This window comes from Anopheles gambiae, chromosome 3, assembly GCF_943734735.2.
Source record: "Anopheles gambiae chromosome 3, idAnoGambNW_F1_1, whole genome shotgun sequence".
Lineage (NCBI taxonomy): Eukaryota > Metazoa > Arthropoda > Insecta > Diptera > Culicidae > Anopheles > Anopheles gambiae.
Genome location: NC_064602.1, coordinates 80,892,678 through 80,911,107, shown reverse-complemented (window position 1 = coordinate 80,911,107; position 18,430 = coordinate 80,892,678). Strand labels below are relative to the sequence as shown.

Genomic DNA, 18,430 nt, shown 5'->3' with positions numbered 1-18,430 from the left:
ATTGGGTTTCTTCCGTTGTCCGATCAAGTACGATCAAATTTTTCCGGTGTGAAATAAAGTGATGCTGGCCCAAAAATGGATACAAAACCAATACAAACAAACACCAGCCCGAGGCGCATATCGCTCTGCTCTTCCTAGCACCTGCTCTACAAGGAACGCACGCGATAAGCTTATCATTCTGTACTGTTGGATCGACGCCGCGGAAAAAGTATTGTAACTAGCTGATTCTATTTTTTTGCAAATATTTTCTCTCTCTCTTTTTGTAGCTTTGTGAAGCGAGTGAAAACAATCAAAACAAAACAACGATAAATAAGAATATAAGATTGCTGGCAAAATCGCAGAAAGTGCTGGCGGTCTAATCATCAAACCATAATCTTCTACGTGAGTGCATACGAAAAAAAGGAAGGCAAAAAGTGTATAGAAGGCTCTCCATTGCGTAGAAAGGTTTAACTGTGTATGTGTGTGTGTGTATATGTGTGTATGTGTGCATTTTTGTGTTGTTTGAATGAGCAGGTGACGTGAAAGAAAATTAAAAAAAAACACACGTCCCCAAAATTACCCTTTTCCCTTTCCGTTGTGGGAAAAATAATCTTGCGCCCTTCGCCCAGAAGGAAGAAGGTGCCATTTTGTTGTTTTTTTGTTGTTGTTATTGTTGTTGTTGTGCTGTCACTGTAGTGTGTAGTTAGTGAGTGAGCGTGTAGCGTGTGTGCTGATCGTTCAAAACAGCTCGATTGCGGAATAGCCAAACGGATTTACTACCGGTCGAAAATAAGAGAAAAGAAATAAAAGAAAGATCTTTCAGTGAGTGAGTGGCAGTTGGTTGAATAAAATTCGCATTTTATTTTCGCCAGCCGCACGAAACACGCCAATTATCAGCGAAGTCGTTTCGGTGTCTGTGTGTGTGCAATCCTGGAAGAAAGTTGATTTCCGGACCTGATCAATCGGTAAGTGGTTGGAGCAGGAGCAGTTTTAAATGGATAATTTAAATTTAAAGAAAAAGGGCCATTGTTGCTTAAGTGTTTTCGAGCGGGTTTGTTTTCGGGGGGGGGGGGGGGGGGGGGGGGGGAAAACGGCGAATGAAAAAGAAAGTAGCGCTTGCTTGGTGGTTAATTTAAATCTGCAAGAAGAGTTAAACAATTTCAACCACAAATCGGGTCCCTTTCACGCAAAATGGCAAAGGCTCATTTTTCCTCTCATTTGGTCCACTTTAACGTAATACACGGGAAGATATGGCTCTAGGGGGAGGGATGATGGCAAACGATTACAGTAACGAACAAACAACATTTAGCGCTTCGAGCAAGCCACGTTTGTCATCACGTGCGTTAGCGTTCACAGATGTAAGTTTGATAGATTCCGAGAACTGCTAGCAAAACCCTTTCCCATCAGCGTGCTGGCGGGCAAAGGAGAACGATTATGGGCGAGTAGAAGGAGGGGGAAAAAACACACTAAAAATCGGAGCAACCGCACAAAACCCACACCGCGACACCAGAGCTCGAAATGTCTCACCGGCTGGCGACATCTTTCACCTCGCGATCGTAAACAAATGCGGTGCCCGTTCGGGCACACCGGGACGGTGACTTTGAGTTTCGTGACAGTGCTTTCACCTTTCACGGTTAACCATTTAACATTCGCGGTTCGGACACACCGATGCGCTCTGAGGGCTGGCTAGCTATCGGAAGGGAAGTCAGTTTGTTTGTTTTTTGAAATCATAAACTGCCCGGTTCTGGTGTGCGTTAATTGCGCAAAGAAGTAAGTAGCTTTTATTCTCTCTCAGCTCTCTGCCTGTTTTTCGTTTAATGGCAGTGGAAGGGAGAATTTGTTTGTCCCCCTCGACACGGAAAGAAATTGCAGTGCGCAATGTTCATTCAATTCTGCCCAATGGGTACTTCTTCTAATAATTGCTCACTTCGAGTCTCTCTCTCTCTCTCTGTCTCTTTGTCTCTGCCCGTGCCAGCGCCTTGGAGGCATTAGTGTAGCTCGCGAATGACTGATAATTGTTGGTGTTTATTTTATCTGTGTTTCTTGGCGAGTCTTTTGGCTTGAGTGCCGACGGGAGCAAGGGGTTCGAGCCGGGACTGATGAGGATGAGCTTCTGCGATTGGAATGCGCTAATTGATTTGGAAATGGGGGAAAAGGGTGCGTTCCGAATGCTTCCGACTGTGCTGGAGACAGTTTTGCCGGTGGAATTGGTGGAAGAAATGGTGTCGTGTAATACATATTCCTTAATTTTCTAGGATTTGTATTGATGATCTACAAAACTTCTGCTAAGAAAAAGTTGTTAGGCGTTTGGGAGTTCAAATTGTGAAAAGAATCAAAATTAGAGCCTAAAATGTTTGAATTACATAGCATTGTAGCATTGATACATACTTGATGGATATTTTGATTGATTGATATAAAAATTTATTTTGGAAAGATGGAAAGATTGAGATAAAATACACGTTTTGAATGGAAAAAAAGGTTATATTTTCTAAAGGACTCGCCTGGATTATTAGAGACTTGGTAGCTGTGGGTACGAAAATCGCAACCTATAAAGAATTGCTGTTTTGGAACAACTTACCATGTTTTTGTTCTATTTTAATTAGGTATGATAATGTTTACGAAAAAGTTATTTCTGATTAATTCAATTTACATGAATTCTTAGGTCTGCTTCAATGATCGAGGATAGGTCTTCTAGGTCTTTTGGTTAGCTTCGTTAGATATCTGCATAACGTTTACACTAAGATTTGAACCGTACTTTCACTCGTAGCGCTGTTGAATTACGTAGAACTGGAAAGTGTCTACTATCTTGCCAAGATTCTTCTATTTATGCAAAATAGTTTTGATTTCCAAAAGATTAACTTTTGCAACCAAAGCATGTAATTTGTATTGCAGGTCTCTTCTTAGGATCTACCGTCCAGTAAGTTGCCTGTCAAGATATCTGAAATAAGAGCAGTATCCCTGCTACAGCCAGTATAGCTATGTAGGTCATTGCCTTGCCATAAGGATGTTTATTAAGTTAGTGTTCTATTTGAATGAAATTGATTGATTCTTCATGAATTTAAATGATTTTTTGTGCCACAAAACCAATCATCTTACAAACGGTCGTTTAGTCCAGTTGGCGAGAAGTTTATATCCAATGAACTGTGATTTTGGAAGGAGTCAAATGATTTAGGTTCCTTTGAACAGCTGACAAAATGTATTTATTGGATTATGTTAGCTTTAGATGCTATAAGGATAGGATAGCATCAACCTACATGTTGATACAATCTGTAGAAAAACCCGCGCCTCGTATCGACTGAGTCCTCTTATACAAGTCATATTTTGCCAGGCTCATTAAAGGTTCAGGACAGGTCTGTACCGACAGTGGTTGTTTTGCCACAAATAAGATAAGAAACCCTATAAGACCCTATTTAAAACCAGTTCATTTGGACCATTTGAAAGGCCATTTGAATACTAAATCATAGATTCGATTATCAGAAGTATGCTACTCAAAACATTTTTGATGTTTGTATTTTTCAAGTTCCAGTTCCTAATTCTGAAGAAAAAAAACTGATTTTAAAATTATCCATTACCCGTTAAAGAAGTACTCTTTTAGTACAAATAAGGCAGCAACTAAATGAAAATATTGTCACACAGTATGTAACCAACAAACCATAAAACTACCACCCGGCTCCTCCGCTTTTCTATTGTCACTGAACATGAAACCACACCAAAAACCACCACGCGCATTTATCTTTATTCGCACATTCCGGAAAGTGTAATTTCAACTTCTTGACCCTCACTCGGCTTGTGTGCAGTGTTGCGGCAGCGTCTCCATCATGTACATCGGTAGTTGGTACAGCTTTTCGCCCCACTCCACACCAAACGACATTTAGCACACCACAGTCCGCGGGCACTTAACCTTTTTTTTCTCTCTGCCTTCTGCTGGCGTCATTCCTGGCTTCGACGGGGCACCTGCGTTGACTCATCTCTCGCTCGCTGATGATGTGAGACACCGCTAGAGCGCTGAGGTAAGAATGTTAATTCCCATCCCTTGACCGACCGACCGGCCGCAGAACTCGCGCACCGCACCGCGTTTTAAAACTGATTATTCCGTTACGATGCAGTTTTAGTTAGTGTGTGCCCTTTACTGGCAGACTGTTGCGACCACTTCACTGGTTTGTTAATATGCGCCCGGCATATACTTGTTGAGGTGTGGTTTTATTTTTGTTTTCTCTGGGTTTCGGGTCTCCTACTTGGGCTTTGGGTGAGCGACAAACCCGCAGTGGCAACGCTTGGGGTGCTTGTGGCGCTTGCAGCGACATTCGATACACCCCCACCGCGGGCAGTAGTTGACGGTGAAGGACTCCAGTTTCGCAACAAAACAAAAAAAACCTCCAGGAAGGGTAGAATTACAGCCTTCACCGTGTGCAGCTGGGTCCTCTGTGTCCTACACACGGTGCTGCTGCACGCCGATCGAATTTCAATTGTGTGTGCGCGCCCGGTTTTGGATCACGGATCACGATTATCGCACTCGGCGCGAACCTCCGCTCCGCAATGTGTGTCGGGTGCAATCAAATTTGCCTCCTTCTGGATTGGACGAAGGAACCGATCTCCTGAACCGAAAAATTGAAGCAGGAAGGGTGAAGTGAAAAGATTAGCCAAACTATTTGTTTATCGTCGATCGTGATCGTGCGCGCTGGCGTTGAACAATCATTCTCCGTGCCAGATCGATGTGTTTGTGTTTTAAGAGCGTCGGTAAAACTTAAAAATTTACATTGTGCAATTTTGTTAACGCCGTTGGAAGTCAGAGGAAGAGGAGGAGCTTGGTTAGTCAACGTCAACGACTTATTACGACACGTCGTCGTGCAAGTGAAGCGTTGCAGTATCTTGCCGAAATATGTGTTTGTGTGTTGCCACCGTCACCAGATTGACAGTTGAAATGTGTTTCGCGTTTTGCTTTGGTTTTTGGGGACATCACGGTGATGTCATTGTGCGGTCGTGTTAGGATAATCGGATTGCCGTTTATCTGTCCCGGCGGGTAATCTGTTCGATTTATGCATTGTGGTGCTTTAAGCGCACCATAACCAGAAAGAAGTCGGTGCGATTGAGACTGTGTTCTGGATGGGACTGTCGAGCAGTTATTGAATATTCATCTCAAGATGGAAAGGTTGGGGTTGTTTGAATGTGTGTTGAGCTACATTGAACCGTGTCCCATTCCGGGGTTGGCTGGGAATGATTCATCAGAGGTCATGGTGACACTGGTTGAGTGGTTTGTTTGTGGGAGATGATTTGTTTATTTAGTTTTGCACGTAAACCACGAAAACCTGTTCCTGTACCAATAGTGTTTGTATGGCTGTAGGTAATCACTAAGAGAAACGAGTGGGAATTGAGAGCTTATAAGACATTGTGCAATTGGAGAATTCATAATTCTCATCAAATGAGCAGATAGGCAAAACTCCTTCAAACCTACACTTAGATCAATTCCTGTTTGCATTAACCTCTCATATGGACTGTTTATTGAAAATGCCTAAGCCCTGGTGCTTTAAATGTTGTCAGAAATTGACGACCTTATTTCTGTTGTTAGGAGAATTTGCTAGTCGATGATATTTGACGTTGGTTTACGACGCTCCAAGAATTGGAATGTTTCCAATTGTCAATCCGACAAGATTTCCACTTGGAATTGATATCAGGTTTGTATCAATGCCTGAAGATATTGGGGTTTTTAAGTGGTTAGTAACATGTATGTTAGTAACATCTGTAGATTCGAATTTCACAAGAGTCGTCAGGCATGAACGACAATCAAAAAGCCTGGAACTTTATTTGATGGGCACAAGTAGGTCCTTAGAAATAGTGAAATGAGTAAGCGTTCCTTCAGAGCAACGAAGACATTTAAGAATTCTTCGATTCTTTGTATTGTTTTAAATGTAATCAAAATGATTCCGGAAGGTCCAGGCTGCCTCATTAAGCAGTTAACTTGAATAGATTGTGATGTTCCAACATAGTAAATATGATGTATCTGTTGCTTTAGAATGACAATTGCCGTGAGAACATCAGCAATGTTAACCATTTTCAAAATGACTAATGATTGAAAACTGGTTCAATCTTGTGAAGGGCATTGTTGTAGGTCTTATTTGGGGAACACATTTTGGATATGTGTTACCTGTATTTTGATTAGTATTCCACTCCCTACGAAATCAGTATTCGGCTGTACCTTTGAAGTTATGTCAATGAACCAAGCTAGACTTCAGATTTTGTATCTCACATATTTAATTCCCTTTCTTGTGTTTTTATTTGCTAATTCATCTCTCTTGAGTTTCAGGCTGGGAAGAGTCTTCGCCTCCATGAACAAACTCATCATATCCACCCAACCGTGTAGCACCATAACTTTTCGAGCATTCTCGCTCAGCGGTGTGCTAACCAATTAGTGGAATAAAATGCGCTAGGCGCTAGCTGCTCACGCGCTGTTTCAGACATAGAAGCTTCTAGCTCATAACGTGTGGCTTAATCTCTGCAAAGAACGAAATGGGGCACCACCTCCAGTCAAACTTCCAGGGTACACCTAGCACGAAACTAGGTAATTGTGTCTGTGCTAGCAAGATTCCCTCTAAACATGGCTCCATTTCGTCCGTCTCTTCGAAGAGCATCGAAGAAGAACGCTCACGAGATCGATCCGGCGAAAGGTGACCGCCAGAAAGCCTGAAAGTGTTGGTGTGTGTGAGCACTGTAGCGTGCAGCTCTGCTAGATTAAATTTCAGCTAGTGCCTAGGTTCACTTTTCATCATCCGAGCGGGCGGGCCGCAGTGTGCTGCGAAGGTGTTGTTGCATAATGCACTTCTTGTTACTGGCCACAGTCGTCCACAGAGTTCCTTGGCAAGAAGAGCTGCGTCGCTGCCACGAGGTGAAACGCACACCGCCCAGGAACTAGGAAGTCACAATGATGCCAAATATGATGCTCTATTGCAGCTGGAGATGGTGGAGAAAGCAACCTTAGAGCCATAAATAAGCCAATCGGGAGTGGTGAGGGTTGTTACCTGTGATTGTAGGCAAAGACGGCGAAAGAAAAAGAAGAAACTGCCTAGCCCAGTGCCCAAAGAGAGAAAGATTATGCTGAGGAAGAAGGTGCGTAGAGGAAAAAAACCGGGGTCCAGTTTATTATCCGCGAGTAGACGCGATCCGGTTGAATGGCTTTGGAAGAGGGAGTATCCGTCGAGGAAGCACCAGGGGTTGTGTCGTGGTGAAAATGTTACCGTGGTGAAATGAAGCCCCGACACAAAGGGGAGTAGCAGCATGAAGGGATGAAGCTTTTCGCAGCAAATGACGTACTGTGGCCGTTGGTTCGTTCCGCAAATTGCGATCGTTGTTTTTGCGGACGTGGAATGCCACAGCGCGGAAACATATCTCGGTGAGCTATTTCCTCCTCTGCCCAACAAAGTGAACAATTCCAGCAGAAATTCTGGACCGCTGCTCGGCAGGTGATCGTTAAATTAAGTGCGTCCGAGGTCGTACTGTCCTGTCGTGTTTTACAGTACGTTCCACAGATCGCAAGCTGGAGTGTAGTTCTTCCTCCCAAGCAGAGCACCGGCAGCGCCGTATCGGTTGACCTCATTTTCCTTTCCTTTGCTGCGGGTTCTTCGTCGGGTTCGTCGAAAGATGTATCAGCGGCAGCATGCGGCAAAAGAGACACCCTGACACGCACGCACCACCACCTGATGCGAGCTTCTTTGGGACCGGGCTCTGCCAGAAGTGGGTCCCGTGTGGTGGGGCCCACGGAAAAACCTGTTCTAGCGGACCCCGTTGAAGAAGCAAATGGATGGGTTTGGGGAGGAGCAGAGTGCAAGAGTGATCGGTGTTTGGCGCACCCGGTGTGTAGACCGTGTAGGACACACTTCTTTCCCTTATTCCACCGTAGTTTCTCGGAATAAGCGTCAAGTCCATATTCGGCACGGACTTTCTCGCCCTGACACACACACACGATGATCACTGTTACAAAGGTATGATTTTGTCGGTTGATGCTGCCCTCCCCTGGAACGTGATATGCTGGTGGGGCCGATATATATGTTGCTGGTGCTGCTGGTTTGCTTCCTCAACCCGGGAAGTGGTCGGAATTCGTTGGGCTTCACTTCTACCTACCAGTGTAGAGTGTACGACATCGTGTGGTGGTGGTCTCCCCTCATTCATTGATCTGGTTTTCATATACCGAGAGATTGGGCAGAGAGTAATCAGCTCTGGAGGCTTTTAGGGGGTTCGTAAATTGGTACTGAGCTCCGTTTTGGTTTGGCGCACTGGGTATGAGCATCTTACAATAATTGGATGTAAAAAGTGGAATACTTTATGTGTGGCGAATAAGAATAGAAATTAAGGTTATAATGCAATTGAAGATCATTGTTCATGTACTTTTTCATGTTGTAAATGTTTTCGTTTTATGATGGTTTTTTTATATCATCAAAGTTTTCTTTTAGTAGATACATGTCATTACTCTGTAAACAACAGAGTATGATGAACTCAACTGCTAAGAGGAGAAAAGTAAGTCCAGGAAAAGTTAGCCATACGTTTAAAAATAATTATCTGATATAGCGATGGGAACAATGAAGTTTTGGTCGGAATCGATTCCGACTTGCTCCAATTTTTTTGTGGAATTGATTACGAATAGAAGGTCTGGAATCAGTTTCCCGAAACTGCTCTGGAATCGGCTCCAGAATTGAAGTCGGTTTCGCAATCAGAATCGGCTTCGGAATCAAATTTTGATTGATTTCGGTATCTCCATGATAACAGGCGCTTGGGTCCTATGCACCTATGATTGTATCCATAGCCGTCATGAACCCAAAAATACTTGTAAACGATCCGTTCTCATGGGGACTGATTCAGTTTCTAAAACCTGTGATTTTAATTATAGAACTGACTCTAATTCCGAAGCCAACTCTGATTCCGATTCCGGAGATGATTGCAATTTTCGGGACAATTCCAATTCCTGAGCCGATGCTAACTTCGGAGTCTATTCTGGAATCGGATTCAGCTCCGAAATTGATTCCAGAATCGGCTCCAGAATCGGAATTGGAATGCCAATTCCATAGTTCCAATTTTGGATTGAGCGTAGTACCGATTCGGAGCTCTCACCACTAATTTAGAAGAAATATAAATAATCAAATAAAGAAATTCAACAATCTGAGTTACTGAATTATCAAAACTTTTATCGCGAATTTCCCCAATAGCCTTCTATCGGCATTTTTAAGGTACCTATGAAAGTCACTACCTATAATGGAAGATATTTTAATACCTCTTAGGACAAAGTATTGTGCCGACTGATTGGCAAACTGGTTACGTAATGCTAGCTGCTTGTTCCATGAAGTATTGCCAAACCGATTCACACAAAAGTGTGAATTTCTGCACACTACTCTACACGTCTATAGTTATCCTACGGCCTAAGCTGTGCTGCAAAAGCGAAAAATGCTCTGCAACAGCGTTTCCAATAATTAACATTTACAAGAAGTATGCTGCAAGCTTTCTTGGTATTGGTTTTGTTGATTTTACAACTAACGATAAATAAGAAGCTTACTTGTTGTTATTGATGTATCGACTGTTCGGGGGAGCTCTACTTAACGTTCTGAAGAAATGTTCTTAAATAAAAAAGGTACTCTTTCCCCTTGAACTACTTGATAACAGCAACCACGATACCTCTACACAAAGTATACAATTTACCAATGATAACGCTTTTGCCATAAAGCCCTTAATATCGTCTCTGTTTGTGTTTGTGTGTGTGTCTGTCAACCGCTTATTAACTGGCGACAGTTTGTCAAAATTGCAGCCACGGTCACAATCTTGCAACGCGCTCAAGTAGTTGCAACCCTGCCAGCATCATCACGTGATACGCAACCAAGACCCGAGAACCTCATTTCATCCGTTCTTGTTGCTGCTGCATCTTGTAAATGCACACCAACACACACACACGCAGGGAGAATACGGTGCATATCAACGATTTTCACAAGCGATGGCGGTGGCCCTGATGGTTTGTGGCAGCCTTTTACCTTTGCTTACCTTTACCATTCGCCCGGAGGCAATTTGCCTCTTTTCTGCACCACCAAGCCACCAACAACCCTAAAACGAGAGAGAGAGAGAGAACGCCAAGTGGGGGTAAAACAGGGGGCCCAATTCTTTTCCCAGCCCAAAATGAAAGGAACGTTCTGTCATTAAACGAATTTTGCGTTCCATTTGCGTGTCGGGCGCAAATTAAGAAGAAGCATGGGCTTGTTGTTCTTCTTCTTTGAGGGGGCCGTTAAGGTAGCTTAACATTTTTTTTATTATTTCAAAACAAAAGCTGCGTTGTAAAAGTGGCAAAAAGGGTAGACGAACGTTAAATGAGATGTTTTCTGATCGTGTTGAAGATTTAGGTGAAGAAAACAAAGTATAGTATAGACAGTCTGTGGCACAGATATTAAAGTAGAGTTTCTTTTGTAAAATTTTTACTTTGAATTATTTTTTTGCAGCAACTAAACCATTATTAAAACTGTAACAAAATGCTAAATGCTTTATCTGTACCTTTTGGGAAAAAAGAAAACAAATAACACCACAAAGTGCAGGGGAAAAGCCTGAGAAAGTCGATCGACACTCTCACACAGCATCAGTCGCGCGCGCTTGTTGCTTCTGGCGCTGATCGGCAAGCAAAAACACCCCCAGACCGATCGATGTATACCGCCTGTGTTTATTGTTGTGCCAGAGCTGCCAATCGATTGACGGAGCGGGCCATAAAATGTGGTCTTGCTGGGGCTTTTTGCTGGTAACGGTGCATTTTTGGCCCGTACGTATGTCACAACCGGCCAAGTTTTGTTGTCGCCTTCCACTTCCTACGGTTCCTGGTGTGTGTGTGTTTACTCTGCAACCGGCCCAGTGCTGCATTGTTTGCATGCACAAAACGAATTTGTTTGCAGACGGGGAGCAGATGAAAATGCAGCGAACGAAATTGATTATTATTACCCAGCCGCAGGAGTTGCCGCATCGGTGAGATGGTGGTTACGGAAAGAAGAGGTGCTGTCGCAAAGTGGGGCTTTGGGATCGATGGAATGGAAGAAGCAGCATCTTTTTAAGCGTTTGCTGCCGAAGATGAATGAACCAAAAACGGAGGCTATGTGCTGTGCTGTGGCTTGCCGTTTGCCAAAACGGTTATGATGCAACGTCGGCAGGGTTTATTGATTCCTTTGTGCGGTTACTAATCTAATCGGGTTATCCGTTGGTTGATTCGGCTCGAGTGCTTCCCTTTTTGTGGTGTGACGTAATGTCGTTGGGTGAGTGGTGGCTGCGGTGAAATGAGTACTGTTTTTGATGTACTGGCCTGTTTTGTCTCTTGTAAAACTTTATAATAAAACTTTATACTTTAAAATTAATTCAAAATATATAAATAATGTTTTTGTCCATGTGCTTTTTAGTTATATTTTAAAATCGTTTCTACATTTACTATAAATGCAAGAGACTTAATGCTGTATACTAAACTGAAAATCTCAACGAAGCTATTACAAACTGCTGGTTAATGGATATTTAGTGACTGAAGAACTTAAGTTAAAATTTGGAATTATAATGTGAAATTATCGAAGGTCTGGAGCATAAATTTAATAATTTAGTTTAACATGATTAAAACCATGTGGAACTTATTTACACATATAGTCAAGGACAAATTGCACATGGCCCCAACGTGTAATGAACACATCAAACCAAAAAATAAAAATAAATAAAAAGAAGGAAAACATCGTGAAAACTATGTCAATGATAGAAAATTACACATATAATTTACTTATAATGTGGATTCAAACAATAATATAAGTAAAATCATGTTGAAAAACATCATATACTAAGCAAAGAAGTAGTAAAAAAACTAAGCTAGTATATAAGATCGCCTAGTTATACGTAAAAATAGAGGATTTTCCAAGTCCAATTTGTTTTTCAAAAGATGTAAAATGGTGTATCAGCATCACAAAAAATTGCAGTTTTTATACATGATTTTCTACACACCAAAAATAACTGTCAAATTCGATAGAGCTTGAGACGTATTGAAAATCATGTGAAAGAACTGAGACATTGTTGTGATGCAAATACAACACTTTAAAATGCTGTTGAAAAACATCTCGCAATCAATGAAAAATGTTGTAAACATTGGAAATTGACTCGGAAAATCCAGTAAAATGTTCTTTGTTTTATTAAAAATACAGTAGAACGTCGATTATCCGGGCAGCTCGGGACCAGACGGTTGCCGGTTAATCGATTTGCACGGATAATGGTCCAAGAAATGTCAAATTCATATAAAAATTATAAAATCCACTAGTTTTATGATTATTTCACCCTGAATCAATCGATTAATCGTTAGTAGAATATTATTTCAATCAATAACTATAGGTTTAACAACTGTTCATGAACAAAAATGAAAATACCACTAGACACTACAGAGCTGCACAAAAAACTGGTTGCCCACTTGGCTATCGCTGCAAATGTTCGCTGTACGCTTTAACAGCTGTCACATTTATGTGCACGGTTAAACCGCCCGCCGGTTAATCCGCCCCCGGATAATCGACGTTCTACTGTACCTTTGATTCCATACTGTTCGAAAAATATTAACGATCGATTCTGATTCTAGTCGAAATAAAGGGAAACTAAAAACTAACAAATTGTCGACGAATTTGGTGAACTGTGCAATAAAATAAAGAGGAAAGCCTTTATTTAAATCGTTGCTTTATGTCATTACAACAAGTATTAAAACGCTTTCCGACAAGAAAATCATAAAAAAAATATTATTGAGAAGCATGATGGTTGGTACAATATTGCCAAAATCCAACTGTCAACTGGGTTTTGTAAAATTCAACCCGATTGATGCATATTTCACAAAACGATAGTTGAAAATATAAGTTTTCAATCTTCAATCATTGTTATCACCTGTCTATTGGAAGTATGGAAAATACAGCTCCGTTGATGAATGTTTTCACCGACACAAGCTAAGCTTTTTCTGGCTAAAAATCATAAAAAAGGTTCAGAAAAGCTTACAAAGAGACAGCTGGTGGGCCGTATTTCATTTGTTTTAAGTGTTTTAGCGTTTAGATACATAAAAAAACGTTACTTTAAACTCGTTTTAAAAGCTTTAGCTTTCACTCAAAGCTGTAATTTTTATCGGTGAAACATCTCGATCAGTACAGAATATGCATCTCAGTACAGAAGTTGAATAAGGCCAGACTTGAACATTCTTGTGCATATTCTTAACCATTGGCATTGCAATTTACGCATTCCTTTCCCATTTTATGCTCCCTTATGTCAGACATTATACTCCTTGCCGTCAAAAAATACCATTTCCATCTTCCGCGACTGCCCATCAATATTCGATCATAATAAAATTCTCTTCCTTCTTTCCCCGTTCCGTTTTCCCCTATTACATACACACACACTTGCAATAATGATGCTAATTTCACGGGCGCACATCGCCATTTACTCTGCACGACGCTGCACTTTCTTCTTCACTTTCTTCGTGCTCTTGTGCGCGGACAGCAGAAGCAACGTTCAGCATCTTGGGTTCGTACACCAGAGAGCCACAGCCACAAAAGTGGGCGTCCGCGGTGGAGGTATTTTACATTCGCGTACAACACAAATGAATTATGACGACAGCGTTCATTTAATTTCCCCTCGAGCAATTAATCCGGCATGTGTGGTGCTGTGCGTGCCGCTTCGCTCCCCGACCGATTGGCGGACAGGTAGGAGGAAACATCGATCAGTGGCCGATCGGGCCTACCCGTTCGGTGCCCATCGCTTGATCAAGTGCATACGGTTTGCATCATTTTTCTCTCCTGCCTGGGAAGACTGCACCATTTGACTGTACTGGAAAGCGTGGATACGCATGGTGGTTGAGAGAAGGGTGCGGTGCGTTGTCGCAGGGCTGGCGTATCAAGGTCAGCACCGTAGGTCAGCGTTAGTGGTGGGCTAATGATGCGGTGCGGTGGTGTATAAAATCATTAAAACATAGCTTTTAATTAAAGGCTCTTTTCTCTTCGTTGGATGGATGAGGTCGGTGGGAGGGCGTTATGCTGCGTTCGTGTTTTGTTGTCGTTTGGCCCAACAGAAAGGCTGGAGAAGAAAAAAAAATTACATCAAAAATAAGCAAAACAGGCATCTAAACATTTGCACCCGGAGGAAATGCGGGAGGCAAACAACCACAAAACAAAGACTCTGTAAAACATGATTACACCCAATGTGTATGTACACCGTCGAAGCATTGTTGCAGGTCGCTCGGGTAGTACACCAAACCAAGCAAGCAGGCAAGATCTTGAATTTAGTTTCACTCTTTAGCGTCGAACGCTGTGGATGCCGGCGAGAAGAAATGGAAATTAGTTTAGCTCTTGTGTCTTGATTTTTTTTCGCGATATTATACACTTTTTTGTTGTCCCCCTTTGCTTCAAAGCGAGACGTTCACTTTTCATCGCGGGGAGATCCGGTTTCCCGGCTCATGCCACGAATATAAAAGGGCACACAGCACACACAGGAAAGGGGCGCCTCACGCCAAACTACACCGTCCGGAAATGCATATCGGACGCTCTGGACGCACGCGCGGGTCTCCCACAAAATGCAGCGACAAATTCCGACAAGCGACAAGTCGACTGTACGCGGAGAGTAGCGGCGCGCAATCATTCTTTCGCAGTTGATTAGTGCTTTCTTTCCGCATTGCGCCCGAAGCGTGGAAAAGGCAAAGGAAAAGTGAAAAGTATAGCAGGGGCATGCACATGTGTATGGTTTGATGATGTCTTTCACCGATTCCATTCTGTGGGCACGATACATGCCATTGTTGATGGCTAATTTAATGCAACCAGTTGCATATGCAGCACACGTCCCCGGAGGAAGGGGCGAAGGCGCGCGGGCAATAGAAATCGGTTGCCCCTTTTTGATCGCGATAATTATCGCTCGGACACTCTAGCGACAAACGCAATCGATCTGTGGCGCGTTATCGGGGGCTTTGCTCGGGTTTTGATGTGCGTTTCATATATCTGCTGTGTGTGTGCATACGTCGTTTTGCCGGTGCGATCAGGCAATTAGATATCATGCGCAAAGCGCACGATCAATCACGCTTCGGAGGAATGGTGCAGCTTCTAAAGTTGCCAACCACTCGCTTACGACGATCTTTGGCAGGTGAAGGGCACATTCGAAGATTTGAACTGTGCAGTTATAGGTGGTATGGCAAACGAGATCTCGCGGTGATCGAGTGTATCGAGGGATCGAATGGATTCGATAGTGGAGAAGTTGTAATTGATGCTGCTCAGTGACGTTGTTTGGAATGCTTGTGAATGTTCAACAGTTCCTTTAAAATTGGTTGATTCAGTTTCGTCGATTTTGTTTCACGTTTATCGGATTTGAAGAGATCTTAAATGCTTAATTATTTACTTAGATATTATTTATAATATCAATATCTTAGACCAGACCAGATATTCCAACTTGCCACAAACAAAAAATTGTTGTAAGGAATTGGTGAAACTAGATCTTCAAGGAATTGGCGAAACCAAATCTTCAATCTTTTCAACAATAATTGAGACTACATTGATTGAGCTTATTGATCAAGTTCAGATTTAACTATCAAGAATTAAAAAGTGTTCTAGAAATTAAAATTGGTTGGGTTTGGATTGAAGTTTTGCGGGTTTTATTAGCTGTTTGAATAGTTCTTACATAGAAGGGGTTTTTTTACGAATACTACTGAATAAATTGAGTAAGTAAAGATAAATCCACGTGTTCAACACAGATCACTAGTAGACTAATGATAGGTAGTATTAGCATATATTTTTTCAGTAACACTACCATTTGCTAGTGAGCTGGTACCGAACGCCAGATGGTTGTCATCGCAGCACCCGTGGCCTACTGACCAAACCAAAAAAACACACACCATTTATGGTGCCGCACGAACCGTGACCCAACAATAGTGTAGGGTCGTTGTTGAAAAAGTGTTGCAAATAGCATACTGCTAGCGGTATTGTCGCTCTTGTTTACTCCCCAAGTATCTTACGAACGGTTAGCCTTGACTCCTTTGGATCATACTTCGACCAACCAATGTGCAAAATAGAGCAGAGCCAAAAGGTAAGGCTCGAAACAGAACCCACTGCCAGCCTAATGGGTGGTTCGTCGAGCACACGCCAAACTCTGCTTCCCTCTCGCCGGAGTCACCTTGACGAGGTGACAGAAAACTGATCTTCTGGCAAGGGGTAAGGTAAGACCTAAGTGTCGATCCCGGTCGGTACCATTTTCTGCGAGGCGCCACAAAACATATACCATTCTAGGGGTAATATTAGCGGTAAACGCGTGTATGATCGATCGTACGGTCAGTAATCACATGGGCTCTGTATGTCAAGGAAATTCTGTGGTTTGGTGGGAGTGTTCGCTTTTGGGGGCGCGTTCTGTGTTGTGTTCTGCTCTTGGTGGTATACTCTATTAATGAAACTGACTGTTTTTGGTTATTTTAATGAGGATGTATACAGAATGATGTTCATAAGAATTACAGAAAATTGAAATAGAATGTCATGAAGCCATCTCAGTTTGAAAGTTCGTTCTTGTGATAGGACTTTGCGAGGTTTTGAGAATGTCCGAGGTATACTCAATACTGCACCTCTCATATCTCTATGCAGGGATACGTTAAATATGGGCTTGGAGGCCATTACTTCCTGAACTCTTGTATAGTTTTCATAAGTACTTCGGCAACTCAGTCGATACCTGACAGCACAAGCTTTGGACATAGCAAAGACATGAACCTATCATCTCGTTGATGTTTCTATATAATCATTGTGAATACAATCCAATGTTTTAAGCTTCCAACATGTTTTAGCAATACAAATAAGCATAATATTCTCAAGCTTTGTTAAAGATTTTTTTCTTATTTTTCTATTTGCGAGGTTATTTACGGTTCGGCAAAGGATTCCAGCTTCCTGGGTTCTCAGATACTATACCTAGATTACAGTTGATTCCGCCATATAGCTTTCATTGAAGATTTGGTATACAACAGTGACCTTGGTGACAAAAGGCATCTTGGTAACAGATTTTTAGTGTTTTTTGTTGAGATACTAAGTATTCCACGAAAGATATTAGTAGTTCTGCAACTGATTCAGAAATGGAATCAACCATATAAGATTGTTCTTACCGCAACAAACCTTCCTACACATCAATCTCTTACGTGAAAGCAACTCACTTCATCTTCAATTTATTCCATTATCTAAAGTGTGTCAATGGAATTTATCTACCTCCCTCTTCCTACTACCATTGGGCTATGAGAACCACTCTTTGCTTTGATTGCGAATTATTTTTTGCAAGATCTTCTCGTGTAAGATAAAAGCCAGCGCTGGTTTGCGTGCCACATTGCCACTATATCTCTGCGCAGGAGATAATCGCTTCCAACAACACTCCAAGCGCGAAGAATATTCTCCGTATCGATTCGATCGGTGCACATCTGTTAACGGTATATCGTGCATCGCAAGCGAACAGAGCGGTACCGGCGGCACCATAAATATCATCATCTCGCACATCAAGTGGCATTTTATTGGAGATCTTGAGATCCACTTTAAACAGGTGCCCAACGGCCGGAGCTGGACGGGAGCCCGAAGAATCCGGTCCCGCGTAATGATGCGTTTTTGGCAGTCGTCCATCAAAAATCCGCGTCGGAAACTTATCGAATCACACGCTACATGGTAACGGTTTACCAGGCCCTAATATCCAGCCAACGATTATCTCACGAGAGAGACCGGTGCCGGTGCGGTTGCCGCCTGCACGTGAACAAACGTTTGCGCGCGTTCTATGCGGCAAGAGGTAATATCCCGACCGACCGTGAAGCAGCATACGGTATTGGTGTGGAGTGTTTGTTGTGCTGTTTTTCCATTGCGGCTATGAAATTCCCAACGCTGCTCTGCTCCCCTGAAGATTGGGGATTGTTTTTGGACGATCGAGATGAGCGGTTATTGAGTGGCTTCAAACGCCTCGGGAAGGTTGTGTACGTTGATATCTTCCTAACCACAGGCTGAATTGGTCTTTCGTGTTGCTGTGGCCAAAAAAATGATAATCTTGTGCCTCGTTTTTCGAGATTTCCACATTCCTTGGTGTATTTTGGTCCCGCGTCACCCACCCACCTGACCCGCCATTGCGTGGTCGTCGTCACTCTCGACGTCGTCGTCGTCGTGATCATGGGTGCTGAGAAAGTTTCATCCCGCGCATTCAGTTTCAGTTTCGACGCTTCTGGAGGGAGAGCGCACGAGATGCCTTCCTATTTTGTGTTAATGGCTGAAGGCTTTTGGAGCTGGCCGGATTTGCGTCTATAGATTTTTGCGCCTGCCCCGAAGCTCCCGGAGTTGAACCTAAAAAGTGGAAAAGTGCAAAGTTTCGCCTGTGTGTTCGTTTTTCATGCCTCAATACCACCATACCATACCTGCCATAGTTTAGATAGAGTTTCTTTTCACTCTCTTCCACGAGCAGCCGCACGAGGGAA

The 18,430-nt window shown here is 42.7% G+C and overlaps 1 protein-coding gene across 2 annotated transcripts in view; it reads left to right on the top strand.

Moving 5' to 3' along the window:
• Positions 1–262: 262 nt before the first annotated feature.
• Positions 263–18,430, top strand: part of LOC1278317 (uncharacterized) — a 213,707-nt gene continuing 195,539 nt past the window's right edge. For both annotated transcript variants that reach the window (XM_061663134.1, XM_061663133.1), the window contains exon 1: positions 263–944. The gene's annotated coding sequence lies outside the window, so the exon portion shown is untranslated. The remainder of the gene's footprint in view (positions 945–18,430) is intronic.